Consider the following 25,950-nt stretch of genomic DNA (forward strand, 5'->3'; position numbering starts at 1 on the left):
AGAATAACTCTCCTTTTATGACGCCACTTTTGCATTATACAAGTGGAATAAAAATCATGCGTGTCTTTAGCACTTCTTTTATTGTCCACACTGTCATTTATCCCCAACCTCTTACTCGTAACACTCTCTCATGACGAGATGTTATGCAAGTAACTGTGTTTTTCAAATCTTCCCATGAAAATAAATTTCAATTGCTTGTAAATTGCATCCCTAAGCCACATTCAATTAACATTGTTTTAGAAAATGTTCTCCCAAACCCAAGTCAGTAGACCATACTACTATGACCTTTTACTTCATACTTTATATATTTCTTTCTAAATACTCTATTTTTCAAGTTTTCCTGTGCTGGCTTATTCAAGGAACATTGTTTTATTTATTCAGTTTTTTATCGACTACTTATTCACTTATTACATACATATGTATTTTATACTTTACCAAGTTATGTTGATAAATACCCTGTTTCCCCGAAAATAAGACTTAGCCGAACAGTCAGCTGTAATGTATCTTTTGGAGCAAAACTTAACATAAGACCGGGTCTTATTTTAGTCTAATATAAGACCTGATCTATAATATAATATAATATAAAATATAATATAATATAATATAATATAATATAATATAATATAATATAATACAATATAATATAATATAGTATAAAATAATATAATACCAGGTCTTATATTAAGTTTTGCTCCAAAAGACGCATTAGAGCTGATTGTCCTGCTAGGTATTATTTTCGGGGAAACACAGCACATCTCTTTCAAACACAAACCTGGCAATCTAATAAGGTACTGATTACAAAAATAACACATTATTATGTGGTCAGAGGTTGCTATTAGTAATATGAGTTTTAAATTTGTTCTTTTATACAGGTAATTAACCTGTATATTAAGAATAGCAAAGACTCCAAGTGATGGGGAGGGAGACACACCTGTAAGCACATTACATTTCACATGGGTTGGTTGTGACATGTCCTTTCATTGCTCAGATATAGGTGACGATTAAATTTTCTCTACCTCACTTTGGAAACATGAGATTGTCAGATCACATTTGCAGTATGTTAGGTCCTAATATTAAAGTCTAATCCCAGGAGATCATGGAACATTTTCCAGGAATCAGGTCCAATTTTCACGTCCTCTAACTGGCTAATAAGGCGGAAACGCTTAAAAAATTATTTCCTGCAGTCAGTTTCATGGGAAACACAGTCTTCCAAGTGTGGGCCTATTGCGCAGCCCTCTGGGAATGGGTCTCACTCTGCGCATGTGCACAGTAGTCCCGCCTCCTCCCATCTGCTCTCTCCGCACTGCGAGGGACACGATCTGCTAGTTCTCGGCCTGTGCGGGAGCAGAGGTGCGGACCTGGGGTGAGAGCAGTGAACCCTTGCAGGATAGGTAGGCTGCTGTCTGGGGTACGGAAAGGGGAAGTCCCGGGGACCACCAGTCAGTACCCCCCTTCCCAGCCCGGTGTGTGTGTGGGGGCGGGAGGGGGAGGGGGGTGAAGGGGGAGCGTTCACCCTGCCGGCCCCCGCGGCGCACTGGGCCTGAGCCCTGGTCAGGAGAAGGTTGTCAGTGAGGCCGGGTGCGGGGGTGCAGGCGGCGGGAGTGGAATGTACCTTTGCTATCAGGCTACTCATAGTAGTTCGCATAGTTATTCTGAGAATTAGATAAGGTGTCGTCTGCAAACCATTTTGTTAAATGCTTGTAATCACTGTGTAAGCTGCTAGCAAAAGACACTCTGTTCCCTTCGTTTATTTCATTTAACCCTCACAACCAGCTTGTTGGTCAGTATACACATGCCATTTCCCAAAGTGAAAGGACTTTCGTGGGGTGGACTGACATACCCCAAGGGCACAAGCTGGTAGGTGAGAGAGTAGGATGCAAATACAGATACAGATTTTCCCCCCCATCTCTTGCTCTTCCTAATGTCCTCCCTGCTCCAAACCCAGAGTAGCAAACTTTGGAGCGCTTAGCAAGGTAGCCTGTCCTCAAATTCCCGGAGATGATTTTGAAGTAAATGCAGACAGAATCTTACCACGTGGTAAACACATCCTGGGATTTGTGGGTTTTCTCCAGAGCCCCTGGGTCGGACTGTGAGGCTCTTGCACCTTCCTGCACTGTCCAGGCTGTCTCCATCCCGAGGCCCAGTCTACAGTAAAGAGAAAGGAGGTGAAGTTGATTTTACTGGTGTATTTAATTCAGTACATTCAAAATCCTATTTTGACTCGTGGCACTAGCCACACTTCCGGTGGAGCAGCTGCATGCAGGGAATGGGTACAGTGCTGCAGAGTCCGGTTTCCGTGAATTCCGAAAGGGTCAGGTTTTGAGTGTTAGATGAAGGTTTCCAATGAACTGAATTTGTTTCTCAGGCTCAGGTCCCAGCCCCTCTGGAGCAAAGGAACTCTTTTAAGTCAGGAAAGAGGGAGGAGCCCCAGGAATAGCTGCCACTTGGAGGAACAGCTCTTCTGACAGACTCCTCACCAGAGCTTTAGAGTAGAGGCAGAAGTGTCTAGAAAGGAGCAGGTCCTGATTTGCTCCCTGGGTAGCCAGAGTCAGACTTGGGGATGTCACCACACCCAGAAGCCATCACAGACTGTGTGACAGTGGATACTGTGGACAAACTTGCAGAAGGTAGTAACCTGGGGTTGATGGGATGGGTGCCTGTCAAGCTGCACAGGAAAAGGCACCTGACTGGATGGCTGATGAGGACTGATGTCCAGGGGAGGTGTAAGCAGCCAGAGCTGACGAGACCCTAAAGAGCACATGTTTCCTGTGTTCTGCCCTCACTCTTTCCTGATCCTGAGCTGCTCTCACACTATGTGCATCATCTCATGTGGTATCTAGAGTTACGCTCATGCTCCCTCTTTCCTGAACATAGAGTTAATAGAATGAGAGTAGAATAAGGGTTTTCTGTATCGGACACTTTGGGAAGCCCAAAAATATTGGGTCCGAAATGAATGATTTTTGTAGAGTCACCCAGGGCAGAACCAAAGGAGCAGCACAGGGCTGTTTACTCACCCAGGTAAGTACTATAAACATATTATCAAAAGATGTCTTTTAGAAACTGCAACCAATTTAGAACAAAAAGTTAAAAAATGTATTTCTTGCATCAAGTATCCCATCTTTATTTCAGTTTTCTGGGGAAACTCTAACTCAAGGTGGAAAGACAGTAAGAAGTTGATTAACAATCCAGCCAGAGTTGTTTTTGCCATTAGTTTTAATGAAGGTAAGGGGACCTCTGGTGGACTTGAATTTTTTTGACCAATCCCCTGTTTTACTTACATTTAAAAAAATTTTTTAATTAGTCAGAAGGGGGCATCAATTGTGAATTCCTTGACAAAAAGCAGTTAACCTCGCTCGGTGAAAATGCAAGGTGTAGCCCACGTAATCGTACCAGAGATGCACATGATCAGGTGGTGCTCCCTCTGTGTGCTTCTTCCTGTTCCTCCTGTTCAAGCATGTCAAAGGCACGTGCTCCCACAGGGAAGCTTTCCCTCCAGTTGGTGTTATGAGATTTGTAGGCAGGTGAATGTAAGAGTTGTAAGGAAAACCGGGTTTCTCACGACCCCATTTCTCTTTCCTCCTCGCTGGTGGAACCTTCACAGTTTTGTACCTTCTTCCAGAAGCAGCAGAAAATGAACATACAAGGTCTGACAATTAAGTTTGAGAACTTGTTGCAATGATGTTGCTAACCCTTTTTGACATCAGAGGTATTATTCATTATGAATTTGTACCAACTGGACAAATAGTTAACCAAGTTTACTATTTGGAAGTGCTGAAAAGGCTGCATGCAAAAGTTAGACGACCTGAACTGTTCGCCAACAATTCATGGCTCTTGCATCATAGCAATGCACCAGCTCACATGGCACTGTCTGTGAGAGAGTTTTTAGCCAGTTAACAAATAACTGTATTGGGACACCCTCCCTACTCACCTGATCTGGCCCCCAATGATTTCTTTCTTTACCCAGAGATCAAGGAACTATTATTGAAAGGAAGACATTTTGATGACATTCAGGACGTCAAGGATAATATGACGACAGCCCTGATGGCCATTCCAGAAAAAGAGTTACAATAGCTTAATAATTAATTCTTGAAATCAGGTAGTGTGAGTCCACCAACTTTCTTCTGTATCACTTTTAAAATGAGCTTCTTGATATTTACAAAAAAGTATGCTGGCATTGCATTGATTCTATACATCAAATTAAAGAGAATTGACATCTTAATACTATATTGCCTTCCCATCCATAAATAACATATACTCTCCATTTATTTAGGATTTCTTTGACTTCTCTGATTACAATTTCTTTCATCAGTAGTTTTCAGTGCAGATATACCAAGTGTTGTGTGTGTGTGCCTGCATATGCAAGTGCGTGCTATGGTAAATTGTGTTGTTTATTTGATTTGAAATTTCAATTGATCATTATTTGTATATTATTGACTTTTGTGTATTGGCTTTGATTTTGCTTTTGCTGAAAACACTTATTAGTTCAAGGAGGTTTTTAAAAGATCTTTGTGTGATTTTTTTCTGTGTAGACTTACTCTGTATCTTTCATTTTCATTCTTGCCATATTGCATTGGTTGGAACTTTCATTACAATTTTAAGTAGAAGTGCTGAGAGTAAACACCCTTGTCTTTTTCCCCAATCTTAAGGTTAAGGCCTTCAGCCTCTCACTCTTAAGTATGATGTTAGCTATAGGATTTTTAAGATTTATTGTTTATGCCTATATGTGCACATACAGGTAATTTACATAAATGTGTGCATTGAATAAAAATCAGTCATGCTTTCTTAGAAAAGTTTTTTTCCTTTCCATTTTTCTTTTTGCCTCTCCCTTCCCTGTCCAAACTCCCTCTCCACCCTTATCACCTCTTAACAATCTCTAGTAACCTATATTAATTTCTTGGTGTGTGTCCTGTTCTTTTTCCTCCATGCTCATATAGTCATACATATATATATACATATATATATATATCTCATATATATACATATATATGCATACACATATATATGTACACTTATATTTTACTCAGTGATATATACTGTCACGTTGAATCTATGGATCAATTGATTTGAGGATAATTAGCATCTTTACAAATAGTATTGAGTTTTTGAATTCCTGGGCATGAGATATAGATAGATAGATAGATAGATACATAGATACATAGATAGATACATAGATATAGATATAGATGGCCCACCATTAATTTATATAAATAATGGTATGTATATGTGTATTTGGCATTGTCAACTTTTCTTTTTTAAAGTTTTTTATTAAAATATAGCTAACAAAATATTATATGAGATTCAGGTGTACATCATAGTTATTCAACAGTACCCACTTGGCACTCTACATAATTAATACCATATTATTGATTATATTCCCTATGCTAAAGAAGTGATCACCATGTTAAGTCCGACAACCATCTGACACTGTACCACGCTATCACAATATTATTGACACTATTTCCTATGTTGTATATTGCATCCCCAAGACTTATTTGTTTTATACCTGGAACTTTGAACCTCTTATTCTTCTTTGTGTTCCCCCCTTTTTAAATTTTTCAGTTAGAGTTGACATTCAGTATTTGACATTCAATAGTTTCAGGTGTACAGCATAGTGGTTAGACATTTATATAATTTGTGACGTGATCCCCCTGACTATTACCTACCTGGCACTATACATACCTATTACTATATTATTAACCATATTCCCTATACTTACTTTACCTCCCCATGACTATTATGTAACTACCAATTTGTATTTCTTAATCCCTTCACTTTTTTTCTCCTGCCCCAACCCCACTCCCATCTATCAGATCTAGTACCCATCTGACATCATACATAATTATTACAATATTATTGACTATATTCCTTATGCTCTACCCTACATCCCTATGACTACTGTGTAACAACCAATTTTTACTTCTTAATCTCTTCACCTTTTTTACTCACCCCTAATACCCTCCCTTCTGGCAACCACCAAAATGTTCTCTGTGTCTGTGAGTTAGTTTGTGTTTTCTTTATTCGTTTATTTTGTTGTTTAGGTTACACTTGTAAGCGAAATCATATAACATTTGTCTTTTGCTGTCTGATTTGCTACACTCAGCACAGTAACCTCTGGGTCCATCCATGTTGTCCCAGATGGCAAGATTGCATTCTTTTTAATGGCTCATTGTATATATGTACCACCTCTTCTTTATCCATTCAGGGACACTCAGGTTGCCTTCATATCTTGGCTATTGTAAATAATGCTGTAATGAGCATATGGATGAGCATATCACATTGAAGCAGCGGTTTGGGTTTTTTCAAATAAATACCTAGAAGTAGGATTACTAGATCCTTTGTCTCTTGTTATAGTCTTTGTTTTAAAGTCTATTTTGTCTGGTATAAGTATTGTACCCCAGCTTTCTTTGTTTGTTTCCATTTTCATGAAATATCTTTTTTTTCCCATTTAGTCTGTGTGTCTCTTTTGATCTGGAGTGAGTCTCCGATAGGCAGCAATGTAAGGGTCTTTTCTTATCCATTCAGCCCTCTATCTTTTGATTGGTGCATTTAGACCATTTACATTGAAAGTGGGTGTTGATAGGTATGTAGTTATTGCCATTTTATTTTCATATTTTTGATTTTTTCTTTTTCATTTTAAAGAAGTCCCTCTAAGTTTCCTTGTAATACTGATTTGGTGGTGATGAACTCCTTTAGTTTTTTCTTGTCTGGGAAACTCTTTATCTGTCCTTCGATTCTAAATGATAGCTTTGCTGGGTAGATTAATCTTGGTTGTAGGGCCTATCTTTTCATCACTTGGAATATTTCCTGCCAATCTCTTCTTGCCTGCAAAGTTTCTGTTGAGAAATCAGCTGACAGTCTTACGGGAGCTTCCTTGTAGGTAACTAACTGCTTTTCTCTTGCGTTTTTAAAGATTCTCTCTTGGTCTTTACCTTTGGCATTTTAATTACAGTGTGTCTTGGTGTTGGCCTCTTTGGGTTCATCTTGTTTGGGACTCTCTGCACTTCCTGGGCTTGTATATCTATTTCCTTCACCAGGTTAGGGAAATTTTCCATTATTATTTTTTCAAATAGGTTTTCAATTTCTTGCTGTCTCTCTTCTCCTTCTGGTACCACTATAATGTGAATGTTAGTATGCTTGATGTTGCCCCAGGGACCCCTTAAATTCCCCTCATTTTTTTGGATGCTTTTTTCTTTTTGCTGTTTTGATTGGGTGTTTTCTGCTACCTGATCTTCTAAATCTCTGATTCAATGCTCTGCTTCATCTAATCTACTGTTGCTTCCCTGCAATGTATTCTTCATTTCTGTTATTGTATTCTTTATTTATGACTGGTTCTGTTTTACATTTTCTATCTTTATTTTTATGTTTCCTATCTCTTTGTTCTGAAGTTCTCCCTGAGATCACTGAGCATCCTTATAACCAGTATTTGGAACTCTGGGTCTTGTAGATTACTTGTTTCCATTTTGTTTAGTTCTTTTTTCTGGAGCTTTGTTCTCTTCTTTTATTTGGAATATGTTTCTTTGTCTCCCCATTTTGGCTGCCTCCTTGTATTTGTTTCTGTGTATTGGGTAGGGCTGCTATGTCTCCCTGTCTTAGTAGAATGGCCTCATGTATGAGGTGTGCTGTGGGGCTCAGTGGTGCAGTCTTCCTGTTCTCTGGAGCTGTGCACTCCAGGAGTGTCCCTTGTATGGATTGTGTGTGCTCTCCTCTTGTAGTTGAGCCTTGGTTACTCTTTGCACATCAGTGAGAGGGACTGACCCTTGGGGTCTTTGGTTATGATGACTGGCCTTGACTACAATGGAGGAGTTGTGGTGTAGGGGCTGACCTTACAGAGTAGAATCTGCCTCAGCAGGGCTCTGGTGCCTGCCCAGTCTGCTCCTTGGGTGTGTCATCTTTGGAGGTGGCTGGGTGATGCTCTAGCTTATTTCAAAGCTGGCCACTGGGTGCACCAGCCCCAGGCCACCTGGGAGGGGGCACACTGCTAGTCGAGTTCAGCTGCAGGAGCCCGTGCCCCACCAGGGCCACCCAGCAGGAGCCACAAAGCAATCCCAATATGGCTGCCACCCATGCCATGCTTGGAAGGACCTCAAGTGACCAAGCCACAAACCAAGTTCGGCTGCCACTAGTGCTGAGCTTAAGGCTGCCTAGCCAGACGTATGGGACATGCTCAAGCCAGATGCTGTTTGTCTGGGTTCCATGAACCTTTGAGAGACCCTATAAAAGTCTTCAGCATGAACCAAGGCAGGTGATTTGTATGAAAAAGCCACTGGAAGTGGCTTAGGTGTGCCATAAAGTTGGGCAGGTTGGGGTCTCAGAATAACCAGGGTGGAGCGAATGAAGGGCATTAACGAGGTTGATGGAGACTCAGATATGGCATCTGCCTGCATCTGCACACTGGGAAGGAACAGGGTCAACAAAGAAACAATAGCCTCTGCCAGTTTCTCCATCTGGGAGATAGCTGCCCCTCGAGCCTCTGTCCCAAAGCCAGACAACTCAGTTCCCCACTATATGTCCCTACCACCTCTTCAGCTGTTGCCCCAGCACTGGAGCTCAGAGCCAGTGATTCTGTTGGTGAGGAACTCTGTGCGAGGTCACTTTAAGAGGAGCTCCTGGGAATGCAGCTGCCCTCCGTCTCACTCAGTCACAATCTCTGCTGGTTTTCACAACAGGAAATTATGGGGACTTCTCTCCCCAGCTCTGGAACCCTGGGCTGGGACCCCTTGCTCCTCTGGGAGTAACCTCCACAGCCGAGATATCTCTCCCAATTTTTAATGGTCACACGTCTCTACCCCTCCCACCAGTCTCAAGGTGGCTTCTTCTGCATGTCCTTACTTGTAAGTCTTCAGTTCAGCAAGATTTCAGGCAATTCTCGATGATGGTTGTTTTGTAATTTAGTTGTAATTTTGATGTGCTCATGAGAAGAGGTAAGCATGGTGTTTGCCTATTGCACCATCTTGACTGGAACTCTAGTCAGTTCAATTTTTGCAAGAGAAAAATTGCTGCAACAAATTCTGAGACCCTTGTATTAGCTCCAGCAAAACCAAGTGGGCACGTGATAAATGAATAATGGTTTTCAAAGCTGTACACGTTCTAATCAGCTAAAGGTTTTTTTTTTTGTACATTCCTTTTATTAGGTTAATGAATGGATTTTGAATTTAGTGAAACTTTTTTTAATTTAATCTTAATTAATGTGATTGTGTGGTTTTACTTCTTTAAACAATGGGATGGCGTACATTGATTGATTTTTGAATATGGCAATAGTTTGCATTCTTGGGATGAATTCCATTTGATCCTGATTTAGTATTTATTTTTGTATATTGCTGTATTCTTCTAGTTACTACTTTTCAGTATTTTTACATTTACATTCAGTATTTTTACATTTACATGTCATAAGAGATATTGATCTGTAGGGGTTTTTTTTTCCCTTGAATCGTGTTTGGATTTGCTATGATGACAATACAGGCCTTATAAAATGATTTAAGAAATATTCCCACATCTTGTATGTTCATGAAGAGATTATATAAAATTGGTATGATTTCTTTTAAAATGTTTGGTAGAATTCACCAGTTAACACCATCTAGTCCTGGAGCTGCTTTTTGAACTCCATATTTTAGAGCACATATTCAATTTCTTAAATAGATCTATTTGGGTTATTTCTTTCTACATGAGTGAGTTTGGTAGTTTTTTTGTTTTCAACAAATGTGTCCGTTACATGTAAATTGTCAAATTTATGGGCATAGAGTTACTCTTAATATTCTGTATTATCTCTTTAATGTATGTTGTCAGTAGATATATCCCCTATTGCATTTATTTCTAATATTGATAATATATCTTCTCATTTTTTTCTGTGTTGGTTTTTACCATTTTTAAAATATCTTTCCAAAGAAGTAAGCTTTGGTTTGATACATTTTTCTGTTTTCAATTTCATTGTATTCTAATTTTATTATTTGCTTTTTTTAGAGTTACCTTCTCTTTGTATAGTTTTGTAAAGTGGAAGCTTAGGTAACTAGTTGGAGACCTTTTTTTCTTTCTACTGTGAAAACTTTAAGTTATAAATGTATCTTGGAGTACTATTTTAGCTGCATGCCAGGAATTTCTATGTTTTGAACTGTTTTTGTTTTCACTTACTTAAAAATATCATAATTTTCTGTAAGATGTCCTCTTTGACCCATAGTTTAATTGGAACTGTATTAACTTACAATTATTTTGTATTTTTCCATATAACTTTGTGTTACTGATTTCTAGGATAATGTCCCTATGGCTTGAGATTACACTTTATATAATTTCTCTTCTTTATACAAGGTCAGACAATTAAGTTTGAGAACTCATCTCATCCTAGAAAAAGTGCTACATACCTCATTGCTGAATATCACTACGGTCACCTTCGAAGTACTCCCCTTTGGAAGCTATGCACCAACGCCAGTGCTTAGTCCACCTTTCAAAGCAAATTTGGAACTCCTTTTCTGGAATGGCCATCAAAATTGTCATTGTATTATCCTTGATGTCCTGAATGTCATCAACATGTGTTCCTTTCAACATTTCCTTTATTTTCAGGTAAAGAAAGAAGTCATTGGGGGCTAGATCACGTGAGTATGGAGGGTGTTCCAATACATTTATTTGTTTACTGGCTAAAAACTCCCTCACAGACAGTGCTGTGTGAGCTGGTGCATTGTCGTGATGCAAGAGCCATGAATTGTTGGTGAAAAGTTCAGGTCATCTAACTTTCTCACACAGCCTTTTCAGTACTTCCAAATAGTAAACTTGGTTAATTGTTTGCCCAGTTGGTACAAATTCATAATGAATAATCCCTTTGATATCAAAAAAGGTTAGTAACATCGTTTTGACTCTTTGTTTGGACTGATGGAACTTTTTTGGTCGTGGATAATTGGCTGACTTCCATTGAGCACTTTGACACTTTGTTTCAGGATTGTATTGGTACACCCATGTTTCATCATCAGTGATAACACAGCCTAAAACATTGTCTTGCCTCTCCAAAAGGTCTTGGCAAACTTCGACTCTCTTTTGCTTTTGTTCATCAGTGAGCTCCTTCAGGACCATTTTTGCACACACTTTTCTCATCCCAAGATTTGCAATTATGTTTTTCCTAACTGTTTCTCTATTGATATTTATTTGGTTTGCTGTGCTTCTCACAGTCAGCCTCTGATTTTGACGCACAATTTGACAAATTTTTGCAATGTTTTTGTCAGTTCTGCTCAGTTCTGGCCACCCTGATCTCTCTCCATCAGTGACACAATTCTCTCTCCTCAGAAAAACAGTTAATCCATTGTACACTGCCGTTTTCTTCACGGCATTATCTCCATAAACTTGTCCTTGATTTCACTTCCACTCTTGCCAAGGTTAACAAGAAATTTAATGTTTGTTTGATGCTCTAAGTCAAGTTCAAACAGTCTTGCAACTGTACGCAAAAACATGCAACAACAATAATTAATGCCACTCAGGAAGATACCGTCACATGGTGACACGAACACAACGGTGAGACACTGATATATCAAGGTTATGAAACCTTACTGAGCTGTTTGTACAGTGCTGCCACTCTTAAGCGCACAGTGGCAAATTTACAAACTTAATTGTCATATCTGCATGACAATTACCAATAACTATAAGAACCTCTCAATAAGAAATGTAAGTTCATACAATGTTTTCAATCTTTGTCATTAGGATATTACAAAGTGGATGTCCACATTTAGGGGAACCAGAAAAAAACAAAAGAAACTTCTGTGGCAGGTAATATTCAATGATAACAAAGCATTGAGTAAAGAAAGGCAGAAAGTTTTAGAAAAACAAATTAATTGAGATATAAGTAGATTTTTCAGAAAATATGCCCTGTACATGTGACTCATATACAGTGAATTTGCCTTGTTTCTTAATTTTTAGGGATGGAAATGATTCAGCAAAGAGGGCTTATTACATGAATGTTTGTGAAAAGTTGCAGCTTGATTTTAAACATGAGAAAACTCATAGTGGAGTGCAGTCTTATAAATATAATAAAAATATGAAAGCTCTCAGTCATAAGAAAGATTATCAGAAATTTCAAACTGTGGAACGTCCTTTGGAATGTACTGAGGTTGGAAAGGTTTTATATGGTGAGACTTGTCTGTGCTACAGCTCAGAGTTGTCTAACAGGAGAGGAATCCTGCCAGGATAATAAATTTAGGAAAAACTGTGATAAAACAACTGTATTTAACCAAATGAGAACTGCCATAAGAGAGGAATGCTTTTTGATATTAATGAATGTGGGAGATCCTGTGACCAAAACAACACTGTGGAATACAGTAAACTTCACAGGGCTATGACATAAGCTGTGAGTGAAATGAAAGTGGAAATAACTTCAACAGGAATCCACCCTGCACTCAACTTCAGCAAACTGTCATAAGACAGGGTGCTTTTGAAAGGAGTAAATGTGAGGAGAATTTGAGCCAGAGCTCAGTCCATCTAGTACATCAGAAGACACAAACTGGAGAAAAGTTCTGTGTTTTTCATGGGCGTACAAATGCCTTCTGCCAGGAATTAGACCTTAGAATACACCCGAGAACTCAGACAGAAGAGAAATTCTACCAATGTGGTAAATATGGGGAATGTTTGCATCAAACGTACTTCTAAGTGTACATCAGGAAAGTGACACAGGAGAGAAGTCATTTGTAAGTAATGAATGCAGGAAATCCTTTTATGAGAAAACATCTCATTCAGTATCAGAGGCTGTGCTCAGGGGAGAAAACATACATGTGAGGAATGCAGGAAATCCTTTTGTTCAAATTCACACACTATTCATTATCCTGCTACTCATATGGGGGTCAGTCTCTATGAATGTAATGAATGTAGGAAAGCTGTCTGTCAGACATCAAACCTGTGAATATCTGATTAGTCACGCAAAGGAGAAATCTTATTATAACAATGGATGTGTGAAATCTTACAAGAAGTCTGCCCTTGTAGTACCCCAGAGAACACACACACAAAGATGAAACCCTATCAAATAATAAATGTGGGAAATCATTCTCCAAGATGGCACAGCTCAAAGAACATCAGGGAATTCACACTGGGGAGACACCCTACAAATATACTGAATGTAGGAAAACTTTCTGCAAGACATCACAACTCAGAGCACATCAGAGAATTCATACAGGTGGGAAAACCCTATGAATGTATTGAATGTGGTAAAACTTTCTCTCACAAGCCACACCTCACTGCACATCAGAGAATTCATACAAGGAAGAAAGCCTATGAATGTAATGAATATGGGGAAACTTTTGCTGACAATTCAACCCTCAGAGGATATCACAGAATTCACATGGGAGAAACCCTATGAATGTAACAAATGTGGGAGGTCTTTTGCCCATATATATGATCTCAGAGCACATCAGAGAATTCACATGAGAGAGAAACCCTACGAATGTAATGGCTGTGAGAAAACTATTGCCCACAATTCAGCCCTCAGAGCACATCAGAGAATTCACACCAGGGAGAAACTCTTATGAATGTAATGAATGTGGGAAAACTGTTTCCTGGAAGACTCACCTCAGTACACATCAGAGAATTCACACAGATGAGAAACTATGAATGTAGTCAATGTGGGAAAACCTTCTCCAAGAAATCATACCTCTGTGGACATGAGAGAATTCACAAAGGGGAAAAACCTCATGAATGTAATGAATGTGGCAAAATCTTTGTCTATAAATCATCCCTCATAGTCCATCAAAGCATTCACACAGGAAGGAAACTATGAATGTAATGAATGAATGTGGGAAAACCTTAGTCCATAAAGCAGTTCTTATAGTGCATCAAAATGTTCACACAGGAGAGAAACCCTATGAATATAGTGAATGTGGGAAAACTTTTTCCCAGAAGACACACCTCACTGCACATTAGGGAATTCTCACACAGGTGAGAAATCCTGTGAATGTAGTGAATGCAGGGATACTTTCGTCTTTAAGACAGCTCTTAGAGTATATCACAACAGAATGCACACCAGAGAGAAAACTTTTCCATGTAATAATTAATTTGTAAAATCCTAAAGTAACTTATACCTTATTAGACAACACAGAGTGGATAAGCTTATGTCACATAGACTGACAAATTCTTTCCTTTAATGATTTCCTTTTCCACTGGGTTCATAGCTTGTCTAGATTTCCCAATCTGTTTTTCATGTGGGTGGGGCTTGTCATGAAATATGATGCTATTACATTTAAGTTAAGTCTGGCATTAAAAATTCACCTTATAGTCTTCCTGTTCTGTGTTATACTGGAATGGAGACATTTCCATGGCAGACTTGGTTGCTGTGTATTGAACATAGAACACAAGGTGAAAAAGCTCAAGTCTGAATAACTGGGTGAAATAATTCTCCACTAAGATATCTTCACCAGGTAGATTTTTTGTTTGTTTAAGCAAGAATTAATTTTATACTGTTGAGCTCTTAAAAGATTTTGGTCTAGGTTAAGTGCATAGTTTAGATAACTCTCTATTAGAGTGGAATTAAATCCTATAAATATAATAAATGTCAGAAGACCTATCAGAATTCAAGTTATTGTACATCAGAGACTTCACATGAGGAAGAAAACTTCTGTCAATCTGCTGAATAATCAGAAGACTTCATTATAAATCAGAGAAATCTCAGGGGAAAACACAAAAGCCTTTACTGCCACGTGAACTTCATTAAACATGAAATAATTCAGATTAGACTAAAATCTTCTATTTTGATAACTAATTTTGAACACATACTGAATTGTGTCAGATAATTTTTTTTCTGAGGAAATGTATCAGTTTAAGAGTTGAAGATAAATCTTCATCTAGAACTGATGTACCAAAAGTTGTGATTTATTATTATTATGTATTATTATGTATTATTAAGTTTTCTAGAAAATGTGGAAGAAAATATTTATGCACAAGTTCACTGTGGAATATGAAGTGTTAAAACTGGAAGAATAATGTTAATTCTGTGGCCAACACCAATAAATGTTTGTGACTAGTGTCTGAGCTATGTGGTACATCTGTATGAGTATGTAACAGAGATTTCATTACTGGTGCTAGTAGGAGGCAGTAGCCAAACCTGTTCTGGACCTGTTCACTTTCCTTTTATGAGTGACAGCCTATGCTCTTCTTCTGTTGGCTTCCCTCAGGTTGATGCTGTTAGATTTTGGCCTGCCTGCTATGTCTGAATATTGGTCTGCCCTGTTTTTCTAGGACCTTGTCGATCCATAAGATTTCTCAAGGATTCCTGTATGTGTGCATTCGTGTGTGTGTGCTCTTCTGGACTTCATTTTATGCCATCTAGTGGTTCATTTTGTGCTAATTAAAAAGCAGTCATCATATTAGCCTTCTGGTATGCATGTAGTCTGAGCTTCCTGCCTAGGATCTTTTCCCAGCCCCATGGTGCTTGCTCACACTGCAACATTGCAAACCAGTTGATTTCTACCCTTCTTGGATAGTGATGAGACAAGTAAAGAGTTAACAGTATTGGGCTTGTGAGCCGGCAGGATGGCACAGGCAGGAAGCTAACCAGAGCAAGCTTGTAGGCTAACAGGAATGAGTTTAATCATTAACCACTTGGCTCTAACTCCCCTGGCTGGCACTGCACCTACAAGCTGACAAGTACCTTACATCTATCATAGGTGAGAACAGAACAGTTCCCAATTACAACAGCAACCCCCTGCAAACTGACATATATCATATGTGGGAACAGGATAGTTCCCAATAGAAGGTAATTGTAATGGCAGCACCCCTGCAAGGTGAAAAGCACCCTGCATCCTGCATGGAAAAATATAAAACCCCAGCCCTCTTTCTCATTGGTGCAACTGTGCCCTATCAGACTCTGCCCTGGCTAAACTCCATTCACCAGTATCTCTCTCTCTCACCCCTCTGTCTCTGCAGCTGTCTCTATCAGACAGCCCTGGCAAACGTCTGCCAGTATCTCTCTCTTACCCCTCTGTCTCCAAAGCTGTTCCTCTCAGACTGCCCTGACAAAACTTCTGCCAGTTCCAAACTAGTAAGAAGATTTAAAAGGAATGAATGTGTTATCATTAGAAAGTTAAGTTTGGATATATAACCAGATGATGTAACGACATAGATATATAAAGGAGTAGGAGCAGATGGTCACTCCCAGATTATAGTTTAATAGTTAAACCATGAAGGATTATAGAAAAAGGAAGAATTACTAGTGAAGCAAGAACATGAGGGCATATGATATTGCACACATGCAGTGCAAATCATCAGGCATAAATGTGGATGAAAATTTAATAGGAACTCTTATGAAAGCAGTACCTCTGGAAGAGAACTATATTGATTGGAGAACATGTGGACAACAGTTCTATTGATAAACAACATACTCTGAAAACAGGCATGCATCTCTGATATAAAATAATAACTCAACAGCACAGGTAGAATGTAATCACGTCCCTAATGTGATAAGCAAGAATAAGACTATTGTTAGATTACACAGGAAATCAGAGAAGATTATTGGTGGCCAGAGTGCACTGTGAATCCAGAAAAATAGAAAATAACAAGCATACTGAGAAAGTCAGCAGAGAAATTAAGGGAAGGAACAAAAGAGACCTGAATTAACAACATGAAAAAAAGAACTGGGTTATACGTGACCTATGAATAGATAACTCACAAGAGAGACAAAGGTTATATATTGAGAAGTGGCTGGAAGGCTAAAACTACAGAACTGCCACATTCCAAACAATGTCTTACACTAATAGTGACAGTTAAATAGGATTAAATTGCCAAAGAAGTCTCATAGGACCCCAAATGGCAATACTTACAAACCTACAACTTATTAAGGCAAAAGGGTGCATTGCATCACAGCCATAGGCTGCCTCTCTGCATAGGGTTTGGGTAAGGGCCTGGTATGGGCTCCCATTTTTTTCCATTGTCTAGATACCTGTCAGGTAGGAACCAACATATGCAGAGAACTCACTAGAAGCCAAAAATTGATTCACTGCTGAGGTTTCTTATACAGTACTGTATACATAGGCAAATTCTTGTTATGTAACTAGCCCCAACAGCAGAGAACTCTTGAAGGTCTCAGTGAGAACAGGGGTAAATTATCAAATGCACTGTTATCAATAAGCACTACTGATAACATTTTAAAACCATCTCCAAATCATTTTGGATCCATGGTTACAAAGCAACACTATTTGTCAATGTATTCAATTCCTTGAGTATTGAATAGTGATGTGCAGATACTTTAGCTCAGGCCTATTCCAGTTTTGTTGGACTTAACCCTCATAACAAAGTTCTCCCCCCCTGATTTCTGGTGAAAAGTCTTTTACAAAAAAAAAAGAAAAGAAAAAAGAAAAAAAAAAGTCTTAGTTTGACAGCAGTCACTTGCATTTCAAGAGCATGTAATTAAATAGACAATGAAAATGCACATACAGATTTCAAAGAGTTGTAACAACCACTGAGGGGGTTGTACAATTTAAACCATCCTATAATGCTGGCACAAATTGTCTCATATTTTTATATCTTTACACTTTCCCTTTTTGGGGGGCCTTCCTCACTATAGCTATAGCTTTATGTTATACACTTGTTGAATAATTAAGAATCCTAATCAATATGTAACCATTTAAGTCTAAATCTTTAGGCTCATTCTACTCCATGATGTTCTGTGAAATGAGAACCATAAGAGACAGCCACATTGGTATTGTTCCACATAGTCATCATCTGAGCTCTGATCTGTTCATTGATTAGGGGGATATAGATCAATTTTGGAAGTATGCTTATTAGATTGGCCATTGTACAGCTCCTTTATTTTGTTAAAGGTGGAGGAAGTTTGGGCAGTCTTTTGCCCCAAGAGGCATCTCAGTCTAATCTAAGAGTGAATATTTTTCACTTGTTCTAAGCCTCTGTTAGAGTGCATATTTTTCACTTGTTCTAAGCCTCTGTTAAGGCACCAACATTATATTATTTGCATTTGTAACACCCATTTATTGACTCTCCTCCACTCACAACAATCTCACATTGCCCCTATTTACCATTAATTTAAAAATCAACCTTTTCCTTTGAAGTCAGTGACATGATGGGAGCCAGTTGAGATGACTAGGGCTTCCTCCTTGGTCACAGAGGTGGGTTGGATAAGTACAGAGAAATGTGGCTATCCCATCCATTAGGCAACAAAACATTTGATAGTCAGGCCCAAGTTGGTGAAATACAGAGAGAAGATTATCCATCCCTTCAATCTCTTTGGAAATTGTCAAAGTAATAGACATAGTCTGTGTTTGGGGAATGTTTCTAGACTCTTGGACATTAATTTTAGCCCCATTCAGGGGCTTCCATTTCTGGTATTGAAAAAGGGAATTGTTGCCAATTAGGGATGTGTTCTTTGTGATCCCCTATGCTATGGACTGAATGTTTATATCCTCTCAGATTCACATTTTGAAGCTGTGCTCCCCATTGTGATTAAAGTGCAGGACCTTTGAATGTTTATAATAATGAGCATTTGTTAAACACATACATAACAGACATTATACAGGTACTGTGAATATGCCCCACCCATGTGGAGCCTATAACCTACCTGGAAAAAACAGTATCAGTGTAGTGCTGGCTGTTACAGTGAAAGAGACACTACTCTCAAGTTTAATAAGATTTCTTATTTTTCAGTACAACAACAGTGGAATTTAGATGGAAGCCAATAACAGAAAGACCTCTAGAATTTCCTCACATACTTGAAAACCAAGTAAAACACATAGACATAACTCATGGGTTGAAATAGAGCCAAACAATTTAAAAGTATTTTGAGCTGAATAAAAATGAAAAAATATTTCAAGATTAGTGGGGTTTACCTCACTGAGTACTTAGAAAAGGGAAATTTATATAACTAAATGATTACATTAGAAAAGAGGATTTCAAATCAAAGACCTCAGCTTCCACCTTTAAAAAAAAGAAAAAGAAGAGCAAATAAAACCAAAAATATGCAGAATGAAGGAAATAAAACTTGTCAGTGTGTAAATCAACAAAACAGAAAACAAGCAACAAAATTTCAAAGAATAATAAAATCAAATGTGTTTTTGAGAAATTTTGTATTCTGCTCAGTGTTCAGGCTGAGCAGAAAAGAAAAGAGGACATAAAAACTAGCATGTCAGGAATAAGAGAAGTAACAAAACATTCTACAGATATTAAAAATAAGGTAATTATAAATACATTATGCTAACATATTTGATAACTAAGATGAAATGGACAACTTTGTAAAAAGACAAAACTACCTAATTTCACTCAATAAAAAAATAGCTAGAATAGTCCTGTATCTATTAAAGAAATTGAATTTGTAGTTTTAAACCTTCCCACAAAGAATATTCTAGATGTCTTCACTGGTGAATTCTACCAAAGATTGAGGAAGAAATAATGCCAATTCTACATAACTAAAAAGAAAATTGGAAGAGATGGGACTACTCAATTTGTATTATAAGGCCAACATGCAGATTCTAAAACCAAAGACATTAAAACTACAGACCACTACCCCTCATGAATATAAATGGAAAAATTCTTAACACAATTTTAGCAAATCAAATACACCAATATCTAAAAAAGCTAGTACATACACAAGTGGTGTTTATCCTAGGAATGCCAAGTTGGTTTAATCTTCAAAGTCAGTCAATGGAGGTTGGAGGATTCAAGATAGTGGAATAGATCATTGCTGTGCTTGCTTCCTCTCATAACCATGTTAAAGTTACCACTAAATTTTAGAATAATCAACCTGGAGGACCATCTGAAGTATAGCTGAAGAGAAGTCCAATAACAAGATATAAAGAAGAAGCCACATAGAGATTGGTAGGAGGGGTGGAGACATGAAATGGGCCAGCTCCACACCTCCCTGTGGCAGTTGATAATTGGGAGGGATATCTCGGCCGTGGAGGTCCCACTCAGAGGAACAAGAGACCCCAGTCCCACACTGGGCTCCCCAGCTTGGTGTACTGGTGGCGGGAAAAGGAGCCCTAAAACATCTGGCTATGAAGAACTGGGAATTTCCAACTGTCCAGGTGAGATAGAAGGCTGTGAGAAACCCAGTTGTCCTTTTAAAGGGCATGTGCACATACTAACTTGCTCGCAGGCACTCCTCATGAGCACTGGCAGACATTCAGTAACTCAGGAGGAGTCAGAGACATATAGGGAGAGACTGAGTTTTGTGGCTTCACAGTGAGGACTGCAGGGATAGTCACCATTTTCCCTGTGTAGAGTCTTTTTCCCGTGCAGCTGGCAGGTGGGCACCATCTTTCCTGTGTTGAGCCCTCCCCCACATGGCCAAATCTGAATCTGCATTGGCCTGGTAAATGCTGCTTGCTCCACCCTGATGACACTGGGATCCTGCCCCACCAAATTTGTGTAAGACAGGAAGCTCTTTTGGACCAGCAGCCAGCTCCACCTGCATTGCACTTTCTTGAACACCTCTCTGGGCGTTCTTAGGCCCCAGGTGGGTTGGCAGCTGGCCTCAGTGTGCTCTGAGACTTTCTCTGAGTAGCTCTAGGCTTAGAACTGGCACCAAACCAGAATCTACATTAACCTGTGAACATAATTTGTCCCATCCTGGTAACTCCCTGAGGCCCTGCCTCACTCAGCTTGTGTACTGCATTAGGCTCTATCAGCAGGTGAGCCTTATAGGAGCTGATAGGTGGCAGCAGGCTTTGGGGTGTCCTAGCCTTTTTGTGGAGCTACCCTAGGCCCAGGACTTGTGGCAGCCATCCTTAGTTCATAGTGTGACTTCCCATGAGCTTCCAGGTCCAGCACAGGGAGTGACCAACCAAGGATTGCTTTATAGTTCATACCAGGTAATCCCTGGGTGGTGACAGGCTGTGGCTGACCTGGGCTTGCACCAGTGGCCTCAAAACCTACATACCTGGATATTAGCTTCAGACCAGAGCAGAACACCACCCAATTAGCCTCACAAGCGCCCACCTGAAGACTGGTCTGAGGAGGCACGAGGGCTTGCTGGAGTGAATCCCAGTCTGCAGGGTAAGGCCCCTGCACAGCACCCCGTAAGCTCTGGACATGGCCAAAACCCATCGCCAGTCAGCCTGAGGGTCCATTCTACCTGTTAGTGTGCCAATAGCAATCATGGCTCAATTATAACAGGAGGACACACAGAACACATGCAAGGGACACTCGTGGAGCACCTGGCGCAGGTAACCAGGGAGACTGAGCCACTGGGCCCCACAGGGCACCCATTACAGAAAGTCACCTTGCCAAGTCTTGGAGACATAAAATACTTATGTAATACATACAAACAAACACAGAGAGAAAGCCAATAGAAGAAACAAACATGCCCCAAATGAAAAAAAAAAAAAAAAGGAGAAAACTCCAGGAAAAAAAATGAAGGCAAGCATCCAGATACAGAATTCCAAACAGGTATAAGGATGCCCAATGATCTAAAGGGAAAAATAGATGAACTCAACAAGAACTTCAACAAAGAGATAGTAAGCATAAAACATGATCTAGAAACTACAAACAAGAACCAATCTGAAATGATAAATACAATAACTGAAATGAAGAATGCTCTAGAAGAAATCACCAGAAGACTAGACGAAGCAGAGGGTTGTTTCAGCGATTTGGAAGACAAGGTCGTGGAAAACATTGAATTGGAGCAGAAAAAATGAAAAAAAAAAAAAAAGGATAGTTTAAAAGAACTTTGGGACAACATCAGGCATAACAACATTTGCATTACAGAAGTACCAGAAGTAGAAGAGAGAAAGCAAGGGATTGAGGACCTTTTTCAAGAAATAATGACTGAAAACTTTCCTAACCTGGTGAAAAAATTAAACATACAAATCTGGGAACTACAGAGAGTCCTAAGGAAGATTAACTCAAGAACGCCCACACCAAGAGACATTATACTTAAGACAGAAAAGGTTAAAGACAGAATTCTAAAAGCAGCAAGAGAAAGGCAACTCATTACTTACAAGTGAGCTCCCATAAGAGTGTCAGCTGATTTCTCAACAGAAACTTTGCAGGCCAGACGCGAGTGGCACAAAATATTCAAAGTGATAAGAAGCAAGGACTTACAACCAAGACTATGCTACCCAGCAAGGCTAGCCTGTAGAATCAAAGGAGAGATAAAGTGTCTCCCAGACAGTAAAAAGCAAAAGTAGTTCATCAACACCAAACCAATATTGTAAAAAATGTTAAGTGACCTTTTTAAGAAAAAGAAGAAAGGAAAAAGATAAAAAATATGAATAACAAAATGGCAATAACTACACACCTATCAATAATTACTTCATCTGTAAATGAACTATATGCTCCAATCAAAAGACATAAGGTAGCTGAATGGATAATGAAAGCGACCCATACATATGCTGCCCACAAGAGACCCACTTCAGATAGAAAGACGCATACAGACAGAAAGTAAAGGGATGAAAAAGATAATTCATGCATATGGAAAGGGAGAGAAAGATGAGATAAAAATACTTATATCAGACAAAAAGACAAAATATACTTTAAAACAAAGACTATAATAAGAGACAATGAGGGACATTACCTGATTTAAAAAAAATACAACAAGAGGATATAACCCTTGTAAACATCTATGCATCCAACATAGGAGCACCAAATGTATAAAGCAAATACTGAATGAAATAAAAGTAGGAATCAACAGTTATACAATCATAGTAGGGGACTTTAACACCCCCAGTGACACCAATTGGCAGATCTTCCAGACAGAAAAATCAACAAGGAAACAGTGGCCTTAATGACACACTAGATAGATTTAATTGATATTTTTAGGATATTTCACCCCAAAGCAGCAGAATATACATTCTTTTCAAGTGCACATGGAACATTTTTGAAGATAGACCATATGTTATGCAACAAAAGAAGTCTCAGTAAATTTAAGAACATTGAAATTCTATCAAGCATCTTCTCTGACCACAATAGTGTGAAATTAGAAATCACTTACAAGAAAACATCTGAAAACACAAACACTTGGAGGCTAAATAACAGGCTACTAAAGAATGACTGGGTTAACAATGAGATCAAGAAATAAATCAAAAGATACCTTAAGACAAATGAGAATGAAAACTACAGAATCGAAAGTCTATGGAACACAGTGAAAGCAGTCCTAAGAAGGAAATTTTAGCAAGCCAGGCCTACCTCAAGAAACAAGAAAAATCTCAAATAAACAATCAAACCTTATATTTAAAGGAACTGCAAAAAGAACAGCAAACAAATCCCAAAGAGAGTAGAAGGCAGGAAATTATAAAGATCACAGAGGAAATAAACAAAACAGTCTGAAAAAAATACAAAGATCAATGAAACCAAGAGATGGTTTTTCTGAAAAGATAAACAAACTTGATAAACCCTTTACCAGACTCATCAAGGAGAAAAATGAGAGGACCCAAAAAATAAAATCAGAAATAAAAGAGAACTGACACCAGAGAAATACAAAGGATTATAAGAAAATATTGTAATTGTATATCAAATTGGACAATATGGAAGAAATGGATAAATTCCTAGAAACAATCTTCCAAGACTGAATCAGAAGAAAGAAAATTTGAACTGACCGATTACTACTAACAATAGTGCATCAGTAATCAACAAGCTCCCAAAAAACAGAAGTCCTGGACCAGATGGCTTCACAGGTGGAGTTTACCAAATATTCAAAGAAGAATTAACATCAATCCTTCTTACACTGTTCCAAAAAATTCAAGAGGGGGCAAAGCTCTCAACTCATTTTACAAGGCTACCATTGCCCTGATTCCAAAACCAGACAAAGACATTAAAAAATAGGAAATTATAGGACAATAACCCTGATAAACATACATGCAAAATCCTCTACAAAATATTAGCAGTTCAGCAATACAAGATCATACACCATGATCAAGTGTGATTTATTCCTGGGATTCAAGGTTGGTTCAATATCCGCAATTCAATTAACATGATACACCACATAAACAAAATGAAATGCAAAAATTATATGATTATATCAATAGATGCAGGACAAGCATTTGACAAAATCTAGCATCCGTTTATGATTAAAAACTCAGCAAAGTGGGAATAGAGGAAACAAATCTCAACATAATAAAGGCCATGTATGACAAAACCACAGCTAATACCATCCAGAATAGGGAAAAGCTAAAAGGATTCCCCATAAGATCAGGAAGAAGACAAGGATGCCCACTATCATGACTTTTATTCAACATAGGATTAGAAGTCCTAGCCACAGCAATCGGTGAAGAAAAAGAAACAAAAGATCCAAATTGGAAAGGAAGAAGTAACTGTCATTATTTGCAGATGACATGATACTATATATAGAGAAACCCGAAATTTCCACCAAAAAACTATTAGAACTGATTTAGTCAAGTAACAGGGTACAAAATTTATATTCAGAAATTGGTTGCATTTTTATACACCAATAGTGAACTACGAGAAAGAGAAATTAAGAAAACAATCCCATTTACAATTGCATCAAAAAATACTTAGGAATACATTTAACAAAGGAAGTAAAACACCTCTATTCAAAAAATTATAAGGCATTGAAGAGATAAAATAAATGGAAACATATATCATGCTCATGGATAGGAAGAATTAATATACTTAAAATGTCCATACTACCCAAAGCAATCTATAGATTCAGTGAAATCCCTATCGAAATACCAATGGCATTTTTTACAGAACTGGAACAAATAATCTTAATATTTATATGGTCCCATAAAAGATCCTGAATAGCCATGGCAACCCTGAGAAAGAATTTCAAAGCTGGAGGTATCATACTACCTGATACCAAATTATACTTGCATTTCTGTGGGACAACGTGGCTGTCAGAGCACGGAGTGTGTGTCCCTGGGGAAGAGTGCTTGTGGTCACTACAGCTCATGGAAACCAGCCGGCAGGCTGAGAGGCCACTGGCAGATATAAGGAAGATGACTTATGCTCATTTGGGAAATACAACAATCCAAGTGGCCAGGGGCACAATCAAAGACTCATTCTGCTCCAGGAATGAGCATGAATTTGTCTGACTTCAGAGAGGCAGCCGAAGCTATGAAGCCCTTGGGTCATTCTAGATCTGGGTGTTCCCACCTGTGCCCTTGGTGTGAATACCACAGAAAGTGCAGCTGTTTGTATGTGGGACACTTCCCGAAATTCCTTCCTGTGAGAGTTCATTATAAAGTGTACGAAACTGCAAATAATGTTCTAATCTATCAATGGGAATCAGTCTAGGTTAACATTGCAGATGGATAGATATGACAAAGATCTGTACCCTTAAAGTATTAAGAAGTCATCACATAATTGCCTCCCTCCACATCATGTTCTACAGTGACTGTTTTATTGGAATCAGTGTGAGACCTGTGTTAAATAAAAATCTATTTTAAATCCAAATTTGTAATATATCCTAAATATCATATGAGAGTCTTTTATCTACAGATTAAAAATCACTTGATTTTCAGCTGAATGTTTCAATGTAAAATATTTTGAAAACAAAGGTATCTGGGTTATTTTGTTTTGTTTTTTGTTTTCTAATTTTTGGTATTTATTTTGTTTGTGCATATATAAATGGTAAAAAAAACCTTTTTAAGATTTGTGCTAAGTGATTTCTATTAAAAATAAAACAGATAATCATAGTCTGGAAATATTATACCTTTTAATAGATTGATCCCCCTTGATTTCTTATTCTGGGATAAAAGTGCAAGTTCATTCAATAAAAATTAGACACACGAATCATTTGAGGCAATGTATGACAGATAGATGTGCAATGATTGATGAGAATGTTGCCTTAATGCACACTGTTCATTGCAATTTTGCACAGGTTATTGAACTATGAATTCCTAGAGAAGAACAACACATTCAACATGTTATAGCAATCAACTATTTCTTATGGGTATTTTCCATGTTTCCATTCTTTCTAGCCTCCCTGAGCAACTTTAATTCAAAAGTCTAAAGAATAATAATTTATTTCAAATCAATTAAAGTAGTCAACATGAAAAAGATACTTTCCTGCATGAACTTTTCGCAGTTGAT

General features: G+C 38.3%; 1 long non-coding RNA gene across 1 annotated transcript in view; it reads left to right on the plus strand.

The window, feature by feature from the left end:
• The first annotated feature begins 1,265 nt into the window (after window positions 1-1,265).
• LOC141571101 (uncharacterized) overlaps window positions 1,266-25,950 on the plus strand; it is a 53,983-nt gene continuing 29,298 nt past the window's right edge. Inside the window, exon 1 of the long non-coding RNA XR_012495666.1 lies at window positions 1,266-1,391. This is a non-coding gene — a long non-coding RNA (uncharacterized LOC141571101). The remainder of the gene's footprint in view (window positions 1,392-25,950) is intronic.

This window comes from Rhinolophus sinicus, linkage group LG04, assembly GCF_036562045.2.
Source record: "Rhinolophus sinicus isolate RSC01 linkage group LG04, ASM3656204v1, whole genome shotgun sequence".
NCBI lineage: Eukaryota > Metazoa > Chordata > Mammalia > Chiroptera > Rhinolophidae > Rhinolophus > Rhinolophus sinicus.